The sequence below is a fragment of the Manacus vitellinus genome, unplaced genomic scaffold (assembly GCF_001715985.3).
Source record: "Manacus vitellinus isolate BGI_N305 unplaced genomic scaffold, ASM171598v3 scaffold_23_pilon, whole genome shotgun sequence".
Lineage (NCBI taxonomy): Eukaryota > Metazoa > Chordata > Aves > Passeriformes > Pipridae > Manacus > Manacus vitellinus.
Window position 1 is genome coordinate 3,244,568 of NW_021939718.1, and position 26,074 is coordinate 3,270,641.

General features: G+C 38.0%; 1 protein-coding gene across 6 annotated transcripts in view; it reads left to right on the plus strand.

The window, feature by feature from the left end:
* The first annotated feature begins 11,711 nt into the window (after window positions 1-11,711).
* Window positions 11,712-26,074, plus strand: part of PAM (peptidylglycine alpha-amidating monooxygenase) — a 95,503-nt gene continuing 81,140 nt past the window's right edge. For 3 of the 6 annotated variants that reach the window (XM_018072852.2, XM_018072854.2, XM_018072855.2), the window contains exon 1: window positions 11,712-11,749. The gene's annotated coding sequence lies outside the window, so the exon portion shown is untranslated. The remainder of the gene's footprint in view (window positions 11,750-26,074) is intronic. The other 3 variants (XM_018072853.2, XM_018072857.2, XM_018072856.2) reach the window with 1 other exon arrangement.

Consider the following 26,074-nt stretch of genomic DNA (forward strand, 5'->3'; position numbering starts at 1 on the left):
TAATAAATTTGGCTGTTTTGAGTCATTTTCAAATAAAAATAAACCTTCCACCATAATCTGTATTTGCTCATTGTTAGCGCCAGAATTGAAAAACAAAACCAGTAGTGTAAGTTGCTCATTTCACTGTGAAGTCTGTCTTGGCTGAGCTAATGTAGTGAGCCTAGCTTGCCTTGTTCAGCTTGCCTACCAGCTGTTCTGCAAGGCATTCCCTTGCTTTAATTAAATATTAATGGTTCCTTGATCTAAATTGACCTTTTATATTTCTCTGTAAAGGCTAGATAGGAGCTACTGGAAGACATAGAAATAACACACTCCATCTGTAAAATACCCACTGCAAAGATGTGCTGGTTGTAAAGCCCTGTGAAACCATAAATCGCTTCAGAATGAAAACTGTCAGATATTCAAATCCTTTTTACATGGCTCTCTGTCAGACATTTTGTGCTTATAGGAGAGAGATTGTAGCCACAATCAGATTTTCCTCATTTTTCTGGTCAGTTAGGAGTTACTTGTCTGGAAAAGTAAAGGCCACTGTCCCAAACTTTGTCTTATAGCGGTAGAGTTTGAGGCTGGGAGCCTCTGTGGCAAGTGATTTACTCTCGTGGCATAAGGAGGCTGAGGTATTTTCATAATTCATTTTGCTATAACAAAAGCCAGAGGCATCTGAAAGTGTGGTGACTGTGGAAAGGCCCTTCTTGAAATAAATTTCTGACTCAAGAATTAATTAGGTATACAGTTGTCACTGAGACCTCTTTGTGATCTGGAGGCAGTGTAGACTGAGTACGCTCCTTGAAATGGAAGTGTTAAAGGTACTGCAAGACAGTGGAGTGGAATGAGGAGTTTTAAAGAATGAGTATTTGGTTTTCTGAAGCATTTATCTGACCTTTGGCACACTCTCATGCCAGCTGAACAATAAAAAAGTGGTGGCTATATTTTAGAAATGGTAGTAAAGTCATGACTCTTTCTGATGGTCATTTTTGTAGCTAATCCCCATTTTTTACGGGGGTTGTTGCCCAGGCAGATGATGTTCTGTCAAGACCACTAATTAAAGGGATGCATAGACTTAGAAAAATGGGGTATGTTTCAGGCCTTTAAGGGAAAAAGGTTTGTGTAGCTGTGACAAACAGAATCACCTGCTGAGAACACAGCTGTGCTACTGCTTTTCCCCCCACTGCCTTTTCTCAAAGAGATGAATGGTGATGGTCATTCCAGAAGTTTGTGCACCGTGGTCCCCTCCCTCCAGCACTACAGAATCAGAAAATGTGTTTGTAGTGAAGATATTTGCACAAATAAACAATGTCTGAAAAAAGGAAGCTGTGTTAGCATTCTGCTATTAATGCTTCTTCTGTGAAAACCTTCTAGGACTACCCAGTCCATATGTTTGAAGTGGGACTGGAGCCAAGTAAAAGCCAAATTTGCATAGATTTGGTAGTAGAACCACAATCAGTAATTAAAATACTTTGCTGTATATAATTTATGCATAGTTATATTATATTTATAATATACAGCTGTGTATTATTTAGGTGTGCTTATGTGTGTTTATGTATACTATATTTATAATATACAACTGGATATTATTTATGTGTGTTTGTTCCATAGTATGACCAAGTTCAGGAACCAGTGCTATAAAGTAAGGAGTACTTTCACTCCTTTTTGCCACTAATGTTGGGTGTGATAAGAACCGTAACTCTCTTTTGGCCACATAACACTGTAGAAAATTAGAGAAACCTTTCTCCTTTAGTTGGAGATGTACATATATGAAATAAAAACCTATGATCTCCTTATTCAAAACATCTTCTAATTGAATTCAGTATTCGTTATCCCTTACATTCCATCATACTAATGGTATGTTTTTTGTATGTAAACAAATAATAATTAATTATTTTATTATTCTTATTTTCAACAATGTTCTAACCATGTGGTAAATGTTCATTGCTGTAAGCTGGTACCTCTTATAGCTTGTGCTGTATGTACCTGTTAAAAAGGTAGGCAGTTACTGATATAAAGGGCATATACCCAGATTTCAATATAGATGGGAGATTTTATGGAAATTCATAGGATCATTTAATGATTTTTGTTGGAAGGGACTTTAAAGATCATCTCTTCACAACTCCTGTGCCATGGGCAGGTACTTCTTTTGTTAGGACAGCTTGCTCAGAGGCCTGTGAACACTTCCAGGAATGGGGCATCCACAACTTTCTGGATAGCCTATTCTAGTGCCTCACCACTCTCATTGTAAAGAGTTTCTCCCTCATATTCTATCTAAACCTGCTCTCAGTTCAAAGCCATTTCCCCTGTACTGTCGGTACTCGTCCTTCTAAAAAGTCCTGCTCTAGCTTTCTTGTAAAACACTTTTGGGGTTTGGAAAGTGCTATAAAGTCTCCCTGGAGCCTTCTCTTCTCCAAGCTGAACAGCTCCAACTCTCTCATGCCTGTTGTCAGAGGAGAGGTGCTACAGCCCTGATCATCATCTTGGGTAGAGGAAGAGATTTGTTGAAGAGATGCCAGGAAGTAGATTGAATCGTCTCTTAATAAGAAAGGGACTTCAGAAGATGCTGTTGTGATTGCTTGAGCTACTCTTCATTCTTTTTATTGCTGTAGAAATGAGATTCTTGGAAGAATATGAAGTCTTAGTATACTAGTTCTAGGAGTTTAGGCGTAAGAGGAAACCATGACATGTATCCACAAAAATGAAGTCAAGATTGTTCTTCTGCATACCATTGCATCATTATTTGCAAAATAATGACTCCTTGTGAAGTTTTTTTCCCCCTTTTGAACCCACACTTTATTCAGCTCAAAGGAGTACTCTAAGAAGGATGCAAAATGCCGCCTGGCATTTTTTATACTCCCCTCACCCCCTCCCATTCTTGATACTTATATCTAGCCTAAATTGGTTGGATTTATGTAGGGATTGCAGTATGTTGACAGTATCAACATTCCATATGAAATTAAGTTACTGTGCAAGGAATGGGCAGTTTGTAGCCTTTTATTTAGTTTTTAAAGCAGTTAAGTGAGTTAACTGGAGATGAAGAGGAAGTTGTAGAATTGGCCCTGAGAAATACTTTCATATGAGATTCTAGTTGGAAAAAGCTGAAACAGTCACTTAGCTGCTAAATCAAGACATCTGAGGTGATGGATTTATTGGATCTATTTATTATTATATCCTCTGAGGAGGTATATGTAGTTTACTAGACATGCAGGTACTGTTTGATCTTCCCTGGAAAGGAGGTTATGTGGAAGGTGTTTTGGATAAATGCCACTTTTAAAGCTCAGTGCTTCATCTAGCAATTTAAGATTGTGTACGTTTTCATTTTCCTCCTTTGCAACTATATTTTCAACTTCGTAGTCAAAAGATTAGTGCATATTTGACTTCAGAATATTCTATTTAGGGTTGTTTGTGGATTTTTTTATGTGTTTGTTTGTTTGTTTGTTTGTGGGTTTTTAGCTGCTCACTTTGGAATGAATTTGAGGTGATAAGCACCTTTGCATCTTTAATCCCTTGGTTTTAGAAGCTTTGCTATTCATTCTGCTGTGGCATTTTTGAGCTTCCTATCAGAAGTGGACTAGCTTGTTATGTCAACATCTAAAGGAAGAGTAGGAGGGTGGGTACAATCTTCTGCTTTTGTGGAGCTACTGTTTTCAGCAGCTGTATGTCTCCATATTTACACATGCACATAGGTGAGTGTCCATTAGGGACCTAATACTGGTCTCAATTGACAATCAGCCGAAAAAGCCCCTTGTTACAGCTTTCTACATTAAGAGGGAACTTAATTGAGTTGTAGATACAACTTTGTGATAAAGGCAAGTCTCCTGTTTTCTACTTTGTTCTCTAACTTTTCTTTTCCCTAGTATGCATAGCATTATATGCATAAAGCAACAGATACAGGCATGGAGAGCGATACGCTTTGTTCCTTAGATCAGTGGTTTTGAAAGCAGGTGTGTGTGCAGAAAGTTTGCTATTAAAAGCAATATGTATGTGAAGCATCTGAAGGAATTTGCACTTGTGTTTGGAAAGGGAGCCAGAAAGCATGCTTTTTTTTAAATAAAAAAGTGCAAAATTTGATCTGCAAGATTTGTCATGTTGAGTGATGTCTAAGTGTGGAAGTGGTTGGCCCAGTGGTGTTCTTAATCTACTATATCATGATCACAATTTTCAGCCTAACTGTGGAAAGTGCAACTTCTTCTCAAGAGTTTGATTATGTTGGAATTGAAACAGTGAGATTGATTAAATAACCCCTTAATGGCAGCCCTTCTTAATACTATAAACCGGGGGAATCCTGACTATCTGTGTGTCAGGAATCCCTGTGTTGGTAGGAAGCATACAGCAGCCTCCTGCATAGAAGGTGATGTTGATTTCCTCAGAAAGAAATAGGTATTTAGACTGGCAGGCTGCAGTCTAAAAAGAACTGTGCACATTTTAATCAGCCCTCTGTGCTCAACACTGAGTGACAGTGGTTCATAAGGAGGTCAGGTTGCTGGCTATATAGTTCAACAGGATGTGCTTAGTTATTTCCCTACGTATACAGAGTATGAACTGCTTGTCTCAGCTATGATGTTAAAGAACTTGGGTAATGAATCATTCTATGAAATGTTTCTTTATTTGGAATGAGTTTTACTGTGATGTTTTCAGACTTCTAAGTATCACAGAAATTAGTGAAAGCACTGTAGCATTACTCATGCAAAATTTGATATATTTATACATTGACAACCACTTTTGAGGTTTGATTGTTTTTTGGATTGTTTTTTTTTGGGTGGTTTGTTTTGATATCTAACAGTTCTGGGTAGATGGATCTCAGGATGAGATTGGAATAGAAACTGTCAAAGATTACTCAATCTGATCCTTAAAGGAAGAATAACATTAATTACAAGATTGTAACTTGCAGCTTTGAGCCAAACTCGGTAGATAAAATGATTGCTTCTGTGTTTTTTGGAAAATAGTACACATCTAAAAGAACTGTTAAATACTGGAGTGTTTGCATCGTTGTTCTCTAATTTGTATAGTAATGGTGAAACTGATTTCAAAATAACCATATCATAGTTAACCTGAATCTACAAACAGCAATTTTCTCCTCCACGTGTCCTTAAGAACCTCAGATTTGTTAGATCTAAAAATAAAGCTGATATGATTTGCAGGTTTCCTTTGTCTTTTTTTCCTTCTGTTCCCCACAATTCCATTTTGATTCTGTGTAATTCTGATTGAGTTGTTAGTCGTGTTGTTATTCTTTAGTTTTGAAAAACCGAATAAACTCCAGCTGAGCTATTTGTGTGCAAAATGAAGAAATAATACTCCCGTTTTCTGGAAAATGGGAAAAAACTTATTTGGCTCTCTGTTGGCCATATCATGTCACTGTTGTAAATATTTACTTGAGCTTTGTCCTTCAGAGGTGATATCAGCTGATAGTCATTGAAGTTGAAAGAGACATGATACTAGGATAAATACCTCATTTCACAGCATGTCAGTTTATATTGCACCTGAGACTTTGGGTTCTGTTGTGAACAGTCTTTGACCCTCTGGTGCAGAACAATATTCTACACTATGGTGTGTCTTGAAGGTAATGTGGTAGTAGCAAAGAGTGCAGACAGAGAAAACAGAAACACTTATAAAATTGTGACCTGACAGTATTGCTACTTGACCTGTGACTCCCGACAGATCTTGCAGATGTCAGAAGATGTCAGTAATGGATTCAGGCTATGACACTTGTCATTTAAAAAGTCACATTACAATTAATAGATTCAGGATTCAGTGTGGATTTTTTTCTGCACAGTGGCACACCAATTGCGTCTGTGACAACCTTCATTTCCTTCTGAGCAAATGGAGACGTAGTAGCACGAGCCTCAGGAAGCTGTTAAAGCAATTAAAGGCTTCTCTCTGGGCACATTGCATGGTTACCATAGTATCCTCTGCCTCCAAGTCTTTGCTGATGATGTCAGTATGCATACAGGGGCTAGTCACAGCATCTACATGAAGATGATTCAACCCTCACTAAAGATCATAAGCATTGCTTCATGTGTTCTATAATCTGGTGTTATTTTAGGAATTCAAGAGACTGGAAAGTAAGTGAGGCTTCATATTGAACAATCTTTATGTTTCCTCACACTGTGAAGTTTCAGTGTTGCTTTTTTTTTTTTTTAATACTGTATTGTATTGTTCACTAAATGCATAAAGTATGAAGCAATTGCATACCTTTGTGTATTTTGAATTTGACAAAGTCTAGGTAATCTTCATAAATATGAAAAAAAAAGGCAAACTACAAATCCCTGGAGTAAGAACTGATTTATTAAATAAATAGAAGGTTTTTACCAATTAAATTTTGCATGGCTTTATTTTTATTTATAAGAGAATACAAAATATGTGATGGGAACATTATCTAAGAGAAAAACGTTCAAGGTTTTTTCTTTTATTAAAACAAAACAATCCCCATCTCACATTACCTTTTTTCTTCTTCATGTGGATAGTAAACAGAGCAGGAACATATTCTCATGCAACTGTTCTGCATGCAGTTTTGTTTGTTTAAGGGTATGTGAATTCATATTGAAATCTACAGTTACTCTTTAGAAAAGTAGAGGTTCTGTTATTTATCTTGAACAGTGGAATAAAATAAAAGACTGAAGGAACTGATTTTATTAACAACTTGGAGGCCTCTTGCACATTTTGACCTAGCAAACTAAGTTCATCTGTAAGCCTGAGATGCTAGACTTGTTTGCTTTCACAGCTGGAATTTTTTTCTTTCTCCCAGTGCACTGTCTGCATGCCCAGTATGTAAAGTGTCTGAAACACCAAAAAAACCACTCCAAAACAAAATTCCACAACCTTGTGGGAGCTAAGATGCAGAACTATAGTAAAGGTCCTTCTATATGTCTTCTTTTAATGCTTTGTAACTTAATTTTATGTTTATTGTATTTTGTTTTCTCCTGAAAATTCTGCAGTGTTGTAAAACAAACTATACATTTAGTGCTAAAAAGTAGAAGAATTATAGGATGGAAGTGGGGAGTAGGTAAAGAATTATGAGTGTAGATGTAAACAAATTTGTAAAAAGAGGCTTTCATGTTGAAGGAAATGCTCCTTTAAGATGGTACGTATTGTACAAATCCACCAATTTATCCCTCTTCCCCCGCTGCCCTTCCTGGTGTGTACAGTATGCAAGTAATTTTTCCTACTCTGTATCTGTTATGTTTTCTGCTTTGTGGTCATAACATCCATTGGTTTATTTAGAGACTTCAGTCTTTTTTTCAGGAATGGGGTCCTCTATTGACATTTCTTAAGCAAAGTGCTTAGTTTGCACTGACTAACAAGACACTTGGCTATTACTGCTATTAATTGCAATAGATGAGGTACATTAGAAGAACAGGAAGGACAGTTTAGTGACAATATTATATAGTTTTTGAATATCTTTAATTCCATGTAGACTGAGAATTTTTTACATATATCTTTTTTACAACTGTGTATGTACTTTTTGGTGGTTTGTTCTTTTTCTGCTTGACTGCCTACTTACTAGCTTCGATATTAATATAGAGAAAAACAATATTTTAGATAAACTGAAGAAACCAAGTCCTCTTCCAATTCTGATATCTATTAACTTGGTATTTGATACTTAAAAAAATAACGTCTGTTTATGTACTTAATGCAATCTTGAACTGATCACAGTGTCTGCCTTTACTTTATGGCTTTAGGAATTGTGCATCTTTTCTGTTTTAAACTGTAAGGTTATCTAGCAAGGACAACAAGATGCATAAAATGTTCAGAAATAGAATATTTAACTATATTAACTATGCTTAACTCTTAGAATTTAGATTATTTTAAACTTACAAGATTTTGGGGGAAAAACCCCATACAGTCAGAGCTTTGAAACCACTTCGGTTAAAGGTAAAATGCAGAAGAAACTAAAGCTAAAGATCCACTCATAAAGATACTAGGTAACAGATCCCTGATGGACACCACTTATCACTCAAGAATCCTATTGCAAAGGCTGATGAGCTAACCACAGATCACATTGACAGTTTGTTTGCTGATGATTTGCGTGTATAGATGGAGGTTGTTTCAGATCTGATTAATTTTTAATTCTGCGTAATTATATCCTGAGCAGTTCTTTCAGTGCCTTTAAGAAAGCAAAGAAAAGTAAGTTCTGTTCAGCTGGTGGCAACCACCTGGCAGTCACTGTATGGGAGGAAGTCTGAATTTATTTTTTTTAAGTATGTTTTCTTCTCTTCAGGAGTTCTTCCTGCTTTGTATCCTAACAAAGGGGGAAGGAAATCCTGTAACCAGTGAAAACTAGTATTGGTAAGCAGTTGTAAGATTTTGTGTTTGGTTGGGTTTTGCGCTTTAAGTTGGCCACATTAGACCACAATTATCTAGCGTGTAATACATGTAGCAGTGGAAAAGTGATTGTCCAAGGCACAACAAGTTCTTTAATGAGTGTCTGTTTAATGACATAGCAGTAATTTTGAGTTTATTTATAGGTGTGATTTTTCCCTCTGCCAGGTCTTTTGACTCTATGTTCAGAGTTCACATTCAAACTGTTCTTTACAGAAACAGGGTTTCTGTTTGTTTTTCCACTATAATCCTGTTAGGTCATTTATGGGGTGTATGTTTGGGTGTACTCTTGATATCTTCTATTAGAGTGGTGTCATTAATCATCGTATGTTTTCTCCATTTTGAGCAGAAAACAAGCAGGATTATAGGAGCGCTGAGCGGAAAGGATAAAGACTACTTTAAAGAAAGAAATATGCTTTTCTCAAATAATACTGTGATACTGACCATACAGAAGGACATCACAGAGGGAGTTTCGAAAGGATATTGAGGATGAAAAGATAATTACCTGAAATATGGACTAAAAGGGAAGTTCTTAAAAGAAAAAAAGACTTGGAGAGGGTAAACTGGGGGGCTCTTTCAGTTTCTATTATGTAACAAGAGAACAAGATTACCTAAGCTAATGCTAATAACTTTTGAGGATGTTAAGTCAGTTAAATGCTGAAAAGAGTAATCTTGCTGTTACTTTCCTTGGCCTCACTCTCCTGGTGCTCTTCTCTCCCTATAGCAATCGTAGGGTGAGTTTGTTGAGTGGGTTGATGCTACAGAAACCTAATCTGTAACAAAGCAAAGAGCTTTTACATTACATTGGTGAGGTGAACCTACTCCACTTGAAGCTGTGGACTCACGAGGTCTGTCACGGTAGAGGAGACGGGATCAACTGCCCTACAGGGCATGAGCTCTGAGCATGTTCCACTGTATTAGCTTAGCCATGAAGTGGAACCATACCCTAAAAACATAGTAGGATTTTATGGATTTTAAAATCTCTGTTGAAACACAACTTTGAGAGAGGAGACCTGGCTGGCACAGGAGATTTTAGTTAACCGATTTAAATGGACAGTTTCTGAATATTTGCCCTGATAACTAGGAAAGTTGCTATTAAGATAGAAATCTTAGGTAAATTTTTTTACCTTCTTTGAATGAGGGAATTGACACTGGCCATGTGCTGGTTTTAAATTATGACACCCTCCATCCCCCACCCTGGCCCTTCTCACCCCATGGCTGGCCATGTGTGCTTTGTGTCCACGTGCTTAGTGGGGATAGATGCTTAACCTCACTATGGTTGTATGTGGGAACATGGAGCTGCCACCACCTTTCCTTTCTTGGTCTGTGTAATCTGGGCAGATTTTCTCCCAACACAAAGCTTTAAGCAATTTTGCATAGTTGTATCTTTAAACTATGAAACTTATCTTTCTTTCTCCCCCTCCCGAAGTTAATTATAATGAAGGAAATGCATAGTCTTTCAGAATCGATGCAGTTTACTTGATTGCATCCTATCTCTTATGACATTGTACACATATATGTGGAATGGGGAGATAAAGGCTGTGTGGTTTGCCTTTTAGTCAGTAGGAGAAAAATTGTGCCCTAATCTTGCTAAGATTTGCTTACAGGAAAGTACCTAATATTTTTGTTCTTGTCAAAGTGAAATTACTTGGAGCATCCCCGGATTTCTGTAAGATTGGATCATTTAACCAGGAATGTTAAAAATGTAGAAAAATCCGTGAGCAAATATGTAACAGTTGTGTGTCTTTTTTTTTTTTTTTTGGCATTATTTCAAAAATCATGCTTCAGCTGTGCATCTGAGATACAGAATTTCCCCTCTGTAGCTTTATGAAAATGAAGAACAATCTGCATAATTTTTTTTAACTGTCTTTCTTCTAACTGCCTTTCTTTTATCTGGAACCATGTTCACATGTTTGTCTAAATCTGTGTAATAAAATAATAAAACAAGCAGAACTGGTGGTTAGAAAGAACTGGCATTCTCCTGATTGGATTCTAAAGTTCAAGGATTTTGTAAGTACTTTCATTCAGTCCATAGTGACTGATAACTAGTGCATTGATTTCAGTTATATTCGCCTCTTCTAAAAACATTGCCTTCTGGTGTTGGGAATATTGTAATATCCTCTGAATAGGATCGTTTTGCAATGGCAGGTGGCTTAGATGATCTTTAGCAGGAAAAAACTGTAAATGCAAATACACAGCAAAAATAATAGTGAACTTTGAAAAACATTTTAGCGTTCTCTAGAGCTTGGGTTATTCTGAATTGGCCACACAGTTATTTGCCTTCATGTTCTCAATCTTTTGACTACTTAACCTGAGAATAGAAGCAGTGTTGTGCATCTAGAGGAAACATTAATTTATGATTCAACAAAGTACTGTTGTTCCTGCAGTTTCATCATGTGTTACCTCAGTGAGGTTGTAGGTAAGGTAAGGGTTCTTTCTAGGGGTTTGTTTTTGTTTTTTTTAACAAGTTTGCAATCTGGATTTTTGAGACAGTAGGTTTTTCGCAAGTTCACTTAAAAACTAGAAAATATAATTCTGCTTATGATGGAGTGTATGAAATATAGCAGCTTTACAGAGGCTACCAAAGCCCTACAAAAAGTGCCTGGATAACAAGCATATTGATGTTATCCCTTCCTGCTGCTTAAGTCTGAATTGAAAGATAGGAGTCCCCTTCTGGAGGATAAGGGGAAGACAGAAATCCAAAGTTAGAGCATTTGAGTCACTGAGGCTGTCTTCTTTGACAAGAGCAAACAGCCATGTTTGGAAAAGTCATTGGACCTACAAGCCTTTCTTGTGGAAGAGTCTGAAAATACCCCTTGAAAGGTGACATGGTTTGAAGCTGGCTCCCTGCCAAGTCTCCAAACCTTACCACAAGAAGTCCCCATCCCCCTTCCCAAAACCTCAGGGAGAAGAGGGAGAAAAAAAACCCAAGAAAACAGAAATGAGAGAGAGACAGCTAAAGCAATATGTATAAATATATTTACACTTATGTTACAGTTATATACAATTTTTATATATATATATATATATATAATTTCACAAGGGAAAGGGAAGGGGGAAGGGAAAAGGAACAAAACCAAAATAAATTATATATATATCCTTATTAGTAGCCCAATATCTAGCAACTAAAAGAATTGGCAAAAAAACTATCTTACTACTCTCCTTGGGACAACCGAGAGTCGCTCTGGAACGCTCGCCGGCAACCTCTGTCTCCCAAGGTCGGTGAGGCCTTACCAGGCCTCGCTGCCCAACACGGCAGACTCAACAGCAGGGAACCTGCACCTCCAAGCTGCTGGAAGGAAAGAGCGAAGGCCTCTCCTCCTTTCTTCTTATAGCCTGGCTTATGTAAAAATCATAGGGAATACTGGGTAAATCTGGGCACTTCCTTGGTTACAAACTGGTCACCAGGGAAGGCCCAGACCAAACTACCACAAAAGGGAAGGTAAGCATAGGATGTGATTTGAACCTGAGGAAAAGACAAATCTTTTCTTGCTGGTGTGGAGGTTCTGATATATGACTTATGCCCTTGTTTCTAACACTTAAAATGTCTTCATTGCAGCTGAAAAATGCCATGCCAATTGCACTGTTTAATACAGCATTACTGTCCTTTTTTGTTAATTGGTCACCTGGCTTCCATGTTTGACTTAGACCTGATCTTTACCTTGTTATACCATGTTCTTTGGTACCTTGATTTCAAAGCCTATATTGCCAGAAGGCAGTTTAAGTGAAAACAATAGATTAATGGTGTGTTTGTAACTGTGGAAATTACACATCTAATTTGAAAAATTTAGGGCAGATAAGCACCATATTCTGAGGTGAGTCTGCAATGTATAGTAAGCTTCCTGCCAAGGAAGCATACTTCTAAGGCATCTGTATGGGCATTAGAGTATCAGAAGTGGAATTAATGTGTAATATTGAAGTTTTTCTCCCTTTCCATGACGGTTGGATTTTTTTAAAACACACTGTTGTAATTGCTACCTTGTTTTTAGTTATCATTGATTTATTTTATTAGTCGGTGAAATAACTTGCCTTATCTTAAACTGCCAATGTAATCCATTGGAAAAACAAGTGTTTCTGCACTTAAGATAGTAATCATGTTAAAAACTTTTTAACTGTTCTCGACAACTGAAGTGAGTACTGACTTGCTGATGGTGTGCTTACTCTGCTGATAGCTGACCTCCTTCTCCAATATCATCAATTGGGCAAATTTTATTGTACTAAATTCTTGTCATATTTTACACTAAAACACATTTTAAAGTCTGCTTTCTTTCTGTATTTTATCAGTGATTAAGGAGAATGTAAAAGGTGACAATGAAATGTGTATGTGAATGATTTTGTGGTCTGAGATGCCTTTTTTTATGATTACATTCAACTGCTTTCAAACTACTGTATCTCTGAAATTGTTTCGGCTTTGGTTTTTGGGACTGAGCTGGAATAATTTACTTCTGAGCAAAAATGTGTGTTTGAAAGAGAAGTAACTTATGCACTGGCTGCCGCAAGAGAGGAACCCCGAAGAAAAGATACAAGGACTCCCTGAAACAACATCTCAGCCTTGGCCATATTGATCACCATAACTGGTCTACTCTGGCCTCCAATCGGGAGGCCTGGAGACACACCATCTATAACGCAGCTGCTTCCTTTGAGAACACACGCAGGATCACTCTCGAGGAGAAAAGGCAACGCAGAAAGAACCGTGCCTTGCAGAATATACCATCTAAGGAGTCTTTCTACTGTGCCTTTTGCAATCGGATATGTCTGTCTCATATTGACCTCATAAGTCACCAACGTGCCTGTAACAAATGTGGATAGAGCCCTTCCCAAATCTTCGTTCACGAAGCCCAGCCATGATGATGATGAACTTATGCAAAAAATCTGTATCATGTTTTGCTTAGCACTTGAAATTGAGCATTTTGGAAAATTCTGTATTGATTTTCATTTTTTCTTTTCTTACAAAATTGCATGTTCTTGTGCCAGAAAGTAGAAAATGTAGGAAAACAAAATAACGTATTTATCATTTACAGGCTAGTGGACATGTAAGAAATTGTACTAGCTAAAAAATATTGTATTCAAAAATCCTATTCAAAATATTTTCTGCTGGTATTTCTACTGGTATTTCTGAATGCCTTTTGTTTTTATCTCCTCAGCCAACACCCCTCACCTCCTAGTAGCTTTTACCCTTTTCACCTTTTCAACTTCTGAAAAGTTATTGTGTGCAAGTAGGTGAGCATGTGTTGTATTTGGAAAAACTGCAATACATGAGAGATCTTTCAATCAACTGTATTTAGGTTACCATAAAGGTCAGTGGTATGCTATTAATAAGCACTAGTGTGTTAGTTAAAAAGTGTTTCCGTTTACTAGTGTAGGACTTAATTTTTAGTACAGGTTTATAAATACTACTCTAAAATTTAATTTTTATTACAGGTTTATAAAGTTCACTAATGTGAAATTCTACAGTTGAACCAGACAAAATACAAACATGTAAATGAGTTTCTTCACGAATCTGATTCTGGGAGGACAGACTCTTTTTTCTAGTTTGTAGGTGTTTCATGCCACTGCATTAATGAGAAATATGAAAATATATTAATTTAGTTACTATTAATTAAGAACAACAATTTTGTACAAATTTTTGATAGTAAAGTAGTTTCCTTAGCGTGTAATTGGACTAGTGCCAAAACAGGTTTTCTTTATGGGAACTCTGTTGTTAAAATAAAAACAAACAAAAGTGGTGTATATTATACTACAAATAAAACTCATTCCAACATTGCTACAAACATACCTGTGTGCTTATGACTTGGTGATTATGTAGATTGGATCATGACCAGGTTTCCAATGCATATGCTATGAATGAGTCTTCTCACAAATATTCCAGCTGAGTTCACAGGATTAGACTTGCATTCATGTGAACTAATCCTGTCTCTGCTGATTAGTCTCTGTAGGCTGTATTTTTAAGCATATTCAGTATGATCATCATACTGATCAGTGGAGAATCTGGCATGAATGGATTGTGAGCCTTTCTGAAACTTGGCCTGCTGATATTTTGCAGACAGCTTGGATCTCCTTCTGCATGCTGTTTAGTTTGAATAGCTGACTGTTAATTTTACACAGTTCTGAAAAACTTCCTTCAAAACAGCATCTTATCTACAAATAAGAAATATTTATGTCATGCGGTGTAGGTTTTTTCTATGTTACAGGGATGAGTCTGTGAGCTGCAGCTGCTTTGATACACTCTCATAGGTTGTGCATCTCTTAAAAGCCTTTAGTCTTGATAAGGTTTTTTCTTGACATCTCTTGACAAGCCTTGGTGGATGTCCTTGCTTCTTCTGTAGGACTTATACCTGGAATTGCCTGCTTCTTTCCTTGTGTTATATTTTGGCTAGGAATTCACTTACTGGCCAAGTTGTAACAAGCTTTTTGTCACTACTTACAGAATTTGTTGGAATAGCAAAATACCCTGACAGTGCAATAAAAGATTTTAAAAATCTGAGGCTCAAGGATTTTCTTTTTAATTAATGCTGTTCTTGAGAGAATCATAGAATACCAGGTTGGAAGGGGACCTTAAGGATCATCTGATCCAGCCTTTCCCAGCAAAAGCACAGTTTAGACAAGATCACTAGCACCTTTGTGTCCTGTTCCAGCAAAGACCAGTCTTTGGAGAAACCCCTCTTTCTCTTTTTCCGTGAGAGGTCACTTTGTGGTTTATCTGTTTGTATTAAGTTGTTATTGCTAAATAAATAATTGACTGTTGTTAAGTAAGCTAGCAGAAAAATTGCTAAAAGATCCTGGACATATAGGTTTCTGTCTTGCTACTCGTATTCTGTGTTTGCTTACTGACAAAGGGCAGTCAAATGTGTCCATTTACAAGAGTGACTGTTCTGGAGAAAGGTGGAAAAGACAAATGAAGGCGTATCCCAAAAATTCACTGTAACCTGTAAGCTATATTGTTTAGGTTATTTCAAATTCTGTTCCATAAAATGAAATCTCCAAAAAGAATGATATTAGGAGAAAAGTGGTAGGGTTTTTTATTTGGCCTGTAGTTAAAATCGTCTTTGAAGGGTATCTTCCTGTGATGTTCAGTTTGTTGCCGTTGCTGTCAAATTGTCCCATCCCCTCCTCAAGCAGTAGTTTGATTCCCAATAAATTCTGTGTTTCCAAGTCCTTTCTGGCTCACTTTGTTCTTTGATAGGAGGTATTACTTAAATGCTTCTCAAAGACGTGTACTGGCATGCTGGCACACACGCAGTGCTTAATGAAAGTCAGTTTGGACCTGACAAGTCACCAGTGAAAATAGCCTTTTAGTTGCTGCCTCTTCAACAAATCAAAATAATAATTGGACAGAGGGAATAGGACAGGAGAGAGATTGCTTTCTGAAGAAAAAGGCAAATACATAAAATACTTTGCAGGTAATTTTTTTTTATTTTTAATTTTTTCCAGTTTAAAATAAACTTTGCATTTAAATATCTACCTACATATTTACTACTGTTGTATTGAGTTTGGGGAGGTGGGGGGGAAATCACTTGCAACACCAATATAGAGTCTGTAAGAGTGGGCATAAGCAATAAGATCATCATCATGGCTGGGCTTTGCGAACGAAGATGACCGGTTGCAATAAGATAATACTGATAATACCAAGTCCTTTACCAGCTGGGATTAAACCACAACAAAATTGCAGATATTTCATTGCAGCTCTTTAGTTATAATCCATTTCTGTTCTTGTAGTGGAATTCAAGAGTCTAGAGGTCAGTGGGACTCACAAATACTCAGGTTAAGAAAAGTAATCAAGTTTTTTCTGTTTCCTAAGGGAGATTTCTTAAATATATTTTACTTTTTAGTGAGGATTCATATTTCATGTGGATTCTAAGAACTTTTGAAGAATACTGCTCTTAAAATACATTGGAAAACATACTTTGAAATCTAAAATATCCAGATTAGGTCCTACCATGTTCCAGTGTCTCTTGCCAAATGTCTGCAGCAAAGCAACATGTAGTAAAATGAAGAGCTTAATTTTTTTGGCTTTCTGATACTCAGACTCAGAAGGGCTTAAACCAGACTTCTTAGATTGTATCTAGACTCTGTATTCCAGAAATACTTTTCAACTAATTTGTTGAAATAGGCAAAGGACAACTAAGTCTTAATATTCTTCCTCATCCTCAAATCACAGCTGTCATGCAGGAGTCAGAAAATGTAAAGCTTGAGAACTTTGTAAAGTGATATAGAAAGAGCACTGTGGTGACTAATTTTATACCTACATCTGTTAGACTTTTGTGGAGAACAGTAATCAACCTGTATTGAGCAAAGATATTGCCACTGCCTCTTGTGTTATGGTTCTCATACATTCTGTGCGAGATTCTGCTTAAAACCCAAAAGACCCTTACCAGACATAAACTTCAAAAAAATTGCAAATAAACCAAATATATATATATATATCTCCCAACTAAGACGTAGGGGATACTTTTGTAAAAGGTGTGGGTTAGGTGTGTGGGTGCGCGAAAGATGAGAACAGATGACCTTGCAAATCTTTTTTTTTTTTTTGTTCTCCCTGCTTACTGCAATTCTGTACTGTCAAATGTGTACAGTTGTCTGTGTGCAGTTGTCTGTCACACAGCAAGGTCTTGTTTCTTAATATTTATCCATTAGTGTTGGAAATTAGATAGTCATGATAATTTTTTATGGTTTGTAATTTAAATGAATGAATGCATGTGTATCAACACATTTGTTATACAAATCTTTTCTCTATTTTTTCAATAAGGAAACTAGTACAGTTTTAAAGTTTGAAGTATTTTCTTACAAAAAACTTCCACAGTTTTTCTGTCTAATCAGTGTCAGATCTTTAAAAGACAAAGTATATCTTTAATGTCAACACTTGGAAGGACTTCCTCTTGTACCCTGAAAGGTTTACTTCACTACTAGCCTCTCTTTCCTTCTTTTGTGTTTAAAAATATCTGATTTGTGTTCATTTCATTCAAGGATAGCTCTCCTTTTAAACTGTGTGCTGTGAGTGATGCTTACAATAATATATTTGCTTTAGCTAAGGTAAATTGTAATCTTTGAAATTCCTGAATAGGCTCTCGGAGAGAGAAAATGAGTATGACTCATGGCTGTCGACAAAACTTCCAACTTTTTTTTTTAATGACAGCCAAGATTTTCAGAATGAATAAAACCTAATGTTACCGGTATGTCAGTAAGCTTTTAAAATTGAACGTGCCATTGATCTCACAGGTATGTAATATCTGATTGTTTAAATAGTTTTATTGCTGTAATAGTTTTCCTATGCAGTGGAAGAAAGTACTGCAGGTTTTACATACACCTTCCATGTCTCTCAGACACAGTTTTGACTGAACAATTAAGGGAAGTAAAAGAAATGTGAAGTAAAGATATCCTTCCTCATAAGTTAAACATTGCTGTTGCATGAGACAAAACAGAGAACAGAGTTACTGGAAAGTCTTAGATTTAAAGTTTTTCCTGCCCCTGCAGTTTGTGGAAAAAGAGGTTAAACATCATTTGAATGAATTACATTTTGAAAACAAGTAATTCTATATAAATACAATTTAAAACTTTTTTTTCTTAATTCCAGTATGCAGAAGGAGTAAGCTGTCTTGCCTAACCTTGCATAGATCCAATTGCATACCCTTTTCCCCCTATAAGAAGTATATATTATATCATTGGCAGTAATACCATTTATTTGGGGATAGAGTCTAAAATTCACATGTTGGGGGGGATCCTGTTATTTTTCATTAATCATCTTCCTAGTCCTACTGATTTATAGCTGAATAGCATTTTCTGGAGAAGAACACTTGATTCGTTCTGCTCTGGAAATGAACAAACTCGAGAATTCCCCTTCATAATCTAGGAACCAGGAATATGACATTTCCATGAGGAAATTTTATCAGGAGCCTGGGACTTGAGGTAGGGCAGGGAACATATCCAGAGTAGTTTAGATACTAATGCTGATTATTTTTTTTCAAACACATGCTTATTTCTCTTTTGGGTTATTTTGTGTTAGAGAGATAACAGATATAACAAAACTATGGTTTTATGTGCTGATGGTCACCTCAGCACCACACAGACCCTGTCTCACCATCCCACAGTTGGTCAGGGAAGACAGTCATAAGAAAATTAGAAAACTCATAAGGCTGAGATAAAGACAGTTTAATAGGGACAGCAAAACCTGCATGCACAAGCAGAGCAAAATAAGGAATTAATTTTTGCCTTCCCATTGGCTGTTGTTCAGTCACCTGCAGGAAGCAGGGCACACAGGTGATGGTTTCTTGGGAAGACAAATGCCATCACTCCAGGTGTCCTCCAGTCCTCCCTTATGTGATATGGAACATCCCTTTGATCAGTCAGGGTCAGCTGTCCTGTGTCCCCTCCCAGCCTCCTTGCTGGTGGGATGGTGTGAGAAGCAGGGAATGACTTGGCTCTGTGTAACCACTACTGAGCAATAGCTGAAACATCCATGTGTTTTCAATAATGTTTTGGTCACAATCCAAAGCATAGCTCTTTTAAAGCATATAAGCTACTTTGAAGAAAATTAACTCTATTCCAGCCAAAATCAGTACACACACCTCTCCCCCCTCAATTCCATAATGTATATATCATGCTCAGGTCTTACGTTATCCAATATATCCTCATTATCCACACACACACACCACTTCCTGTGTTTTGATATACTCACAGATCCCTAATCTATGGACCAATTTATTTTACCCCTGTAAAATAGCCATAAATGTCCCAAGTTCTTTCAGTCCATGACTTTGGTCTCCATTTGTTGTGGGGGTCACTCTGAACAGGAGAGGTGGTAGGTCGTGTGGAGTTAAATGGGCACCAAAGCCAGCTCAGGTCAGGTCACAGCTGCACTTGCACTACCTCGTGTGAAGCTTGTCTGCTGCTGATTCAGGGAATTTCTGTGCCATAGCACTTCCTATAACATACAACTCAATTCATGGGTTACAACAATTTAAAGGTGTTTCCATTAGCAATCTCCACCCTTTGGACCAGCCCCTAGGGTTTAACGTTGAACTCCTCCCCTTGCCCTTCTTCCATTTGGGGTCTCTACTGTGAGATATAGAACTGATATATCTATGAAGAACTGATAGAATGTGAGTCCTCTCCACAGTTCTTCCAGATCAAAATGCTCTAGTGTGAGTCTCCTGCAGGGCCACAGGTCCTTCCTGAAAACCTGCTCCTCTATGAGTGTTGGGAATGGCTGATTTCACTTTATGAACCCCTGTCAAAGGTTTTAGCAAAAGTGGTATTAATAAGATGTTGTAAAACTGTGACTTACAGTTAGATGGCAAAATTCACTCGTATTATTGTATGGCACAATCATTGGAACAATGATTCAAAGTTACCAAGACACAAATCAGAGCTATCATGCTACAAGGCTATGTGCAGTATCAGTCGCTTAACAAAGACCTACCTTTGGTAAAAATGTCTCTCTTTTTACCTTGAGAGATGGCCCAGCTCCAGGGGAGATAACCCCTATGGAGCCACACTGCCTAGCAGAGAGAGCTCAAAGGCGGCTCACTTAGGCTGTCGTATTTATGGATTAAGTGGTTTACTCATAATCAGGTTGCTTACAATGGGAAAAGTATTCATGAGACTGACTCGTTGTGCCCATAATTTTCTTTGTCCTTGACAAATGAGTCTTGGAAAAGCCACTCGCTATTCATGTTTTAATTGCATTATTGGTGTTCCGAGCTCATGAGCATGGATGCTCACTGGGTCACTCTGCTCCTGTGTGAGTTTTCAAAGAACAGATAAAACTAGAAGAGTCCTTGGCCCATTAGTGGCTCAGACCTTTATCTCCTCTGGAACCTCTACCGAACAAGTCCTCGTTAGGCTGAGGGACTGAGTAACAATGGGTACCTCTCACAGGACACAGCTCCTGCCAGGAGCCAGCTCTGGTCTGGGGTCTCCACAGGCTGAACCTTCCTTTAGAGCATGTTCACCTGCTCTGGCTTGGAGTCTTTTCTACTGACTTTGCCATAGAGTTGCACATTTTCTGCTAAGTCATAGAGTATGTTCTCAGCATTTCTTTCTTGCATTGGTTTTGGTTTCTGTTTTTCTTTCCTTTACTCTTCACTTCCCAGTGTTCTTAGTTTTTCTTCAATTTTCTCCTGTGAACTACTCTTATTTTCCCATGTGTAATGGAGCCTTCTAGCAAAGAAATTTGGGCTGCTTCTTGGTTATCCTTCTATGTCCTAGTATATACTATTGCTCTATTCCATCTACATACAGACACTTCAGAGAAAAACCTAGTGCCAGTGTAATCGCAGGTAATTGTGTTGTACTTACCTATTTACTTTCTGAAAATTCCACACAGAATTAAGACCTGTTCTGCTGAAATACTCATCTGTTTGGTTGTGTTCAGTTACCTGAGTGTTAGCATTATTACATTTTGTGATACTGAAAATTTGTGTCTCTAGAGGTACTGCATTTCTAGTGTTATTTTGATGTTTACAGAATTCTTTCTTTTACTTTCATGGATACTAGTTTTGAAAATGTATTTAACTAGATAAAAGTTTGTCATAAAAAGGGCTATAATAATTGAGAATTCATTTATCTGCTTTTAGTATGGATCTTATGAACACTAAATTACATTAATTGAGTTGGTTTTCAAGTTGTTATCTGAGCCATTTTGAAAAAAGAAAGACCAGGGCATCACTTTTATAATGAACTCCAACAAACTTCTGTTGAATTATTTTCATTAATTGAAGTTGCTTGTGATTTTTATGGAGATACGATGTTGTAAATATCAATTTAAGTACATCGCTTAGGCCGGATATATGGGAAGATATTCCATATTTTTACCTGGAATGGCTTTTAAGAGGCATGCAATTCAAGGGGGGAAAAAAAGTGACCTGAGGGAATGGCCTGAAGCTGTGTCAGGGGGAGGTTTAGGTTAGATATTAGGAAAAGGTTATTCACCAGAGGGTGTTTGGGCACTGGAACAGGCTCTCCAGGGAAGTGGTCACAGCACCAAGGCTGACAGAGTTCAAGAAGCATTTGGACAACTCTCTTAGGCACATGGTGTGATTCTTGGGGCAGTCCTGTACAGGACCAGGAGTTGAACTTTGGTGATCCTTGTGGGTCCCTGTCCAGCTCAGGATATTCTATTATATGATTTATTGCCAATTAAACAGAGTAGGATAATGAGAAATAACACATCTACAACCAACTTCCCCCAGGCTCAACTTCACTCTCAACTCTTCTGTCTCATCCCCCTGATCTGTGCAGTTCATAATGCTTTCTTCCTGCTCCACTGTGGAGTCTCTCCCATGGCAGACAGTCCTCCGTGAGCTTCTCCCCTTTTCTGGAACTACAGCTTTCTTCAGGGTACGTCCACCTGCTCCGGCATGGTGCACTCTGTGGTCTGCAGATGCGTTTCTGCTCCACCATGGACGTCCATGGGCTGTAGGGGCACAGCTGCCTCACCATGGTGTGCACCACGGGCTGCAGGGGAACTTCATCTCTAGCACCTGAAGCACTTCATGCATCTCCTTCCTCTTTGACCCTCATGTCTGCAGAGTTGTTTCTCTCAGTTATTCTCACCCCTCTCTCAGCTGCTGTGCAGTGTTTTTTACCTTTTCTTAAATATGTTATAGCAGAGGCACACCGGTGTTGGCTGACAGGCTCAGTTTTGGGCAGCAGCAGATCCATCTTGGGGCTGGGTGGAACTGAGTCTGTCTGACATGGGGCAGCTTCTGGTGTCTTCTCACAGAAGCCCCTCCCCCCCGCAGCTTACCCCGCCCTGATTTGATGACCTTAGTGAAGGAACATGCAATGAATTTAATTCATAGTTCATATGTAATGTATAATTGAACTTAAGTATTTGAAATGATCTCTCATCTGCTGTATCCTTGGAGGCTAATCCTAACTCCGTCAAACATTTATCCTTTAATATTTTCTATTTTTGCATAACAGAGCGAAAACAAAGGGCACTTCAGTGGACTTTTATTACATTGTGCTAATGATAGTGATCTGGATGTTAAATGAAAGCAGGGGCTTCTTATGCTTTTTGCCTTTTAAGCAAGTAATTAGTACCATCCAGCTCGTTAATTTTTTCATTCTATGAAATTAGCAGTTTGCTAAGATGTTGTCTTTCTGTAAAAAGTGTTGATCTTCCCTGACAAGAAAATTTTGCCTGTTTTGATACCTGGTCAAAGCAGAAGGATTAGAAGGTGATTTATTGTGAATAAAATGCTTTCCAAATGCTATTAAAAAACTAATGCATGCTGTTGTGTCTTCAGACTTCTGAAAAAATGTCTGTGACTCCCAAAAGAAGAAGAGGAGGTTTTGTATGATACTGTTTTAATAGGGAGTGTTTCAAGTAGTTCTATGCATTTGTTTCAGGTTGTAAAAGTAAATTTCTGCTTGAGGTCTCCTGATATTTTACTAAGGCAAGAACATTTGTATTAATATGAGCAGGAAAGGAAGTTTTTGGTGGTTTGCTTACATATTTCTGTTCAATAAAAAAAAGTACAATTCCTCATTCTTAAACAAGTTTATAGCTAATAGTTAACAGTACAGCGATGGAGAAAATGAGGAAAAATCTTGTCTTGAACTGTATAAGCAAGGGCTGCTTAGTAAGTTTAATTTCATTGTAAAGTAGCAGTTAAATCTTTTTTGCATCTTTTTTTTTCCCTACACATTTTCTTCTGTTTTCACTCAGTGTTAGAAAATTAACAATTCCAAAAGCTGATCTGACAAACTCAAGTCTGCTTAAACTTTTAAGTTTGCCCCTTTCATTCATCTTGGAAATGCTGAGTATGGCAGCTTGTCTGTAGAGCTTAGAGCCTGGGGTGACAGCAACCCTGCCACTTTGAGTTGTGAGGGTTTTTTGGCTTGCCTTGGTTCTTCTGTGTTTTCTCATGCATTTTATGATGCTCACAAAAAAAATCTAAGGGTGGTTTTAATTTCTATATATTCTATATGTTAGGAGAGGACAATAAACTCCTTTTCTCAATCCTCCTGGAAATAATGTCCCTGTTTTTATTTTGCATAAACATTAATCTGTTTCCTTCCGTTTTTTGTGATTTCCATGACTGCTAGTGCTGTATGAGTTGCTACTAAGTGCAATTGAAGTTTCCTGTATTGTTTAGTGAACAGGGTTTGCTTATGGCTTGGGATGATAAGTTTATGATTTCTCTTTATAGCAGTTAGGAACGTGCAAGTTGGATTGTGACTATGTTGATCTCCAAAAGGGAGATGCTGAACATGAATGACAGTTCTTCATCTTCTATTTCTCCTTCTTACTTCTATTTTCTCTGTATAAAACTTCAGTTCATTAAAAAACAAACAAACAAACAAAACAAAACAGAACAAAAAAACCAACCAAAAACCCCAAAACAAAAAAACAAACCAACCAACCAGCCAACCAACCAAAACCCCAAAACGACAAAAAAGTACTGTCTAGTAGGTAAAAGTCGCCATATCTACTGAATTGACAGAGCATTTGAAGGACTGATTTTTCTTGGTGCAGATAGTCTGTCTTAAGATAGTAAGTAGAATGTACTTTCCTAGTAGGAAACTCATAAAAAATGCTTTTCAAGTCATCAAAATCTCTCAAAATAAGTTCAGATATAAAGGCATTCAACTTTTTTTCATGGATTCTGTTGCCCTTATGAACCATTCTTTTAAGTTGAACTTAATATTAATTGTCATTTTATATTTTTAGTTAAGCAGGAAAAAATACACAATGTCTAATTGTTGAATGTTGGAAAGCATTCAAAGAATAAATCCTGTTAGGATGAATTGAGTTTCACTTCTATAATACAGGAAAATTCAAGTCACAGTTCTTTATTGAATGTATAAATACTGTGCTTCCTCTGATAGAGTGGGCAAGAGGTTTCTTATCATGAAATATTTCTTTTTAAAATATACACTGTACTTATGCTCAGCAGAACAAATTTTGGAGAAGGTTCATAAAAACATTAAGACCAATCATATTTCTCTTTTTTATTTTCCTTCTTTGAGTATTCATATCTGAAAAAAAAAATGTTTCGGTAGCAGAAGACAGGAATTTGCAAAATATAAATTAATTTATAAATTAAACCAAGAGTCAAAGTATATTTTAAAACTTACCACTTTCATTTTTAAAGTATTTTAAATATTAAAATATAATTTTAAAATGTAATTTTAAAATATAATATTAAAAGTAATTAAGTAAGTGTGGATTGCTGCCAAAACAAGGGGATCCTTTACAGCCCCAGCTGTATGTTTACACCTTTTCTTTTGTGAGAGGTGACCAGCTGTTGCCTGCTGGCACATTGACCAGTTAATCTGATGGAAAATTAATATACTGCTGAGGTGGGCAGGGGTGAGGGCATCATCTTCCTGAACAAATGCAGAGGAAAATACAAGGCAACCATCAACTACAGTGGGCAACTGGAGGTCCTTTTCTGCTGGGCAGCTTTCCAGACACTTCCCCTAGACTGTACCACTGCCTGGGATTGTTATGACCCAAAGGCAGGACCAGGCACTTGGCTTGTTAAACCTCATCCAGTGGGTCTCGGCCCATCAATCCAGCCTGTTTAGATCCCTCTGCAGAGTCTTCCTGCCCTCCAGCAGATCAATATTCCCACCCAACTCAGTGTCATCTGCAAACTGGCTGAGTGGGCACTTGATTCCCTGGTCCAGATCACTGATAAAGATATTGAACAAGTTTGCACCTGGCTTCATCTTCTTTGCACCCGCCCTTCAGGTATTTCTATACCTTTATGAGATCTCCCTGAGTCTTCTCTTCTCTGGTGTGAACAGTCCCAGCTCTCTCAGCCTGTCCTCATAGGAGAGATGCTCCAGTGTCTTCATCACGGCACTTACTTGGAACCTCTCTAATATGTTCATGTCTCTCTTGTATTGGGGAACGCAGAACTGCACACAGCCTCATCAGCACCGAGTACAGGGTAAGGATCACCTTCACTGACCTGCTGGCAATGCTTTGACTAATGCAGACGAAGATACCATTGGTCTTTCTGGCGGGTGGGCCTTGGCTGAACACCAGGCGCCCACCCACGCTTCTCTGTCACTCCTTTTCTGAGCTGGACAGGGGAGAGAAAGTATAATGAGAGGCTCAGGGGTCAAGATAAGGATGGGGAGAGATCACTCATGTTACTATCACAGGCAAAATAGTCTCAAGTTGGGGAAATTAGTTTGATTTATTACCAGTCAAACTGTAGCAGGATAATGATAAAAACAAATCTTAAAACCACCTTTGCCCTACCCCTTGGTTCTTCTCAGGCTTAACTTTAATCCTGAATTCTCTGCCTTCTCCCCCCCAGCAGAACAGGAATGGAGACTACAGTCACTTCATTTCACATTGTCTCTGCTGCTCCTTCTTCCTCAGGGGGAGAACTCCTTCCGTTACTCCAGTGTGGAGCCCTTCCTGTGGGAGTCCTCCACAAACCTCCAATGTGGATCCTTCCCATGGGCTGCAGTTCTTCAGGAACAGGCTGCTCCAGTCATGGGTGGACTCCCTTTCTCCATGGGACCACGGGTCCTGCCAGAAGCCTGCACCAGCACAGCCTTCCCATGGGTTCACAGCCTCCTTGGGGCATCCAGCTGCTCACCCTCCATGGGCTGCAGGTGGATCTCTGCTCCACCATGGACCTCCATGGGCTGCAGGGGTACAGCTGCCTCTCCACGGTCTTCACCAGGAGCTGCAGGGGAATCTCTGCTCCAGAACTTGGAGCACCTCCTCTCCCTTCTCCATCACTGACCCTGATGTCTGAAGAACTGCTTCTCTCACATATTCTGACTTCTCTCTCTG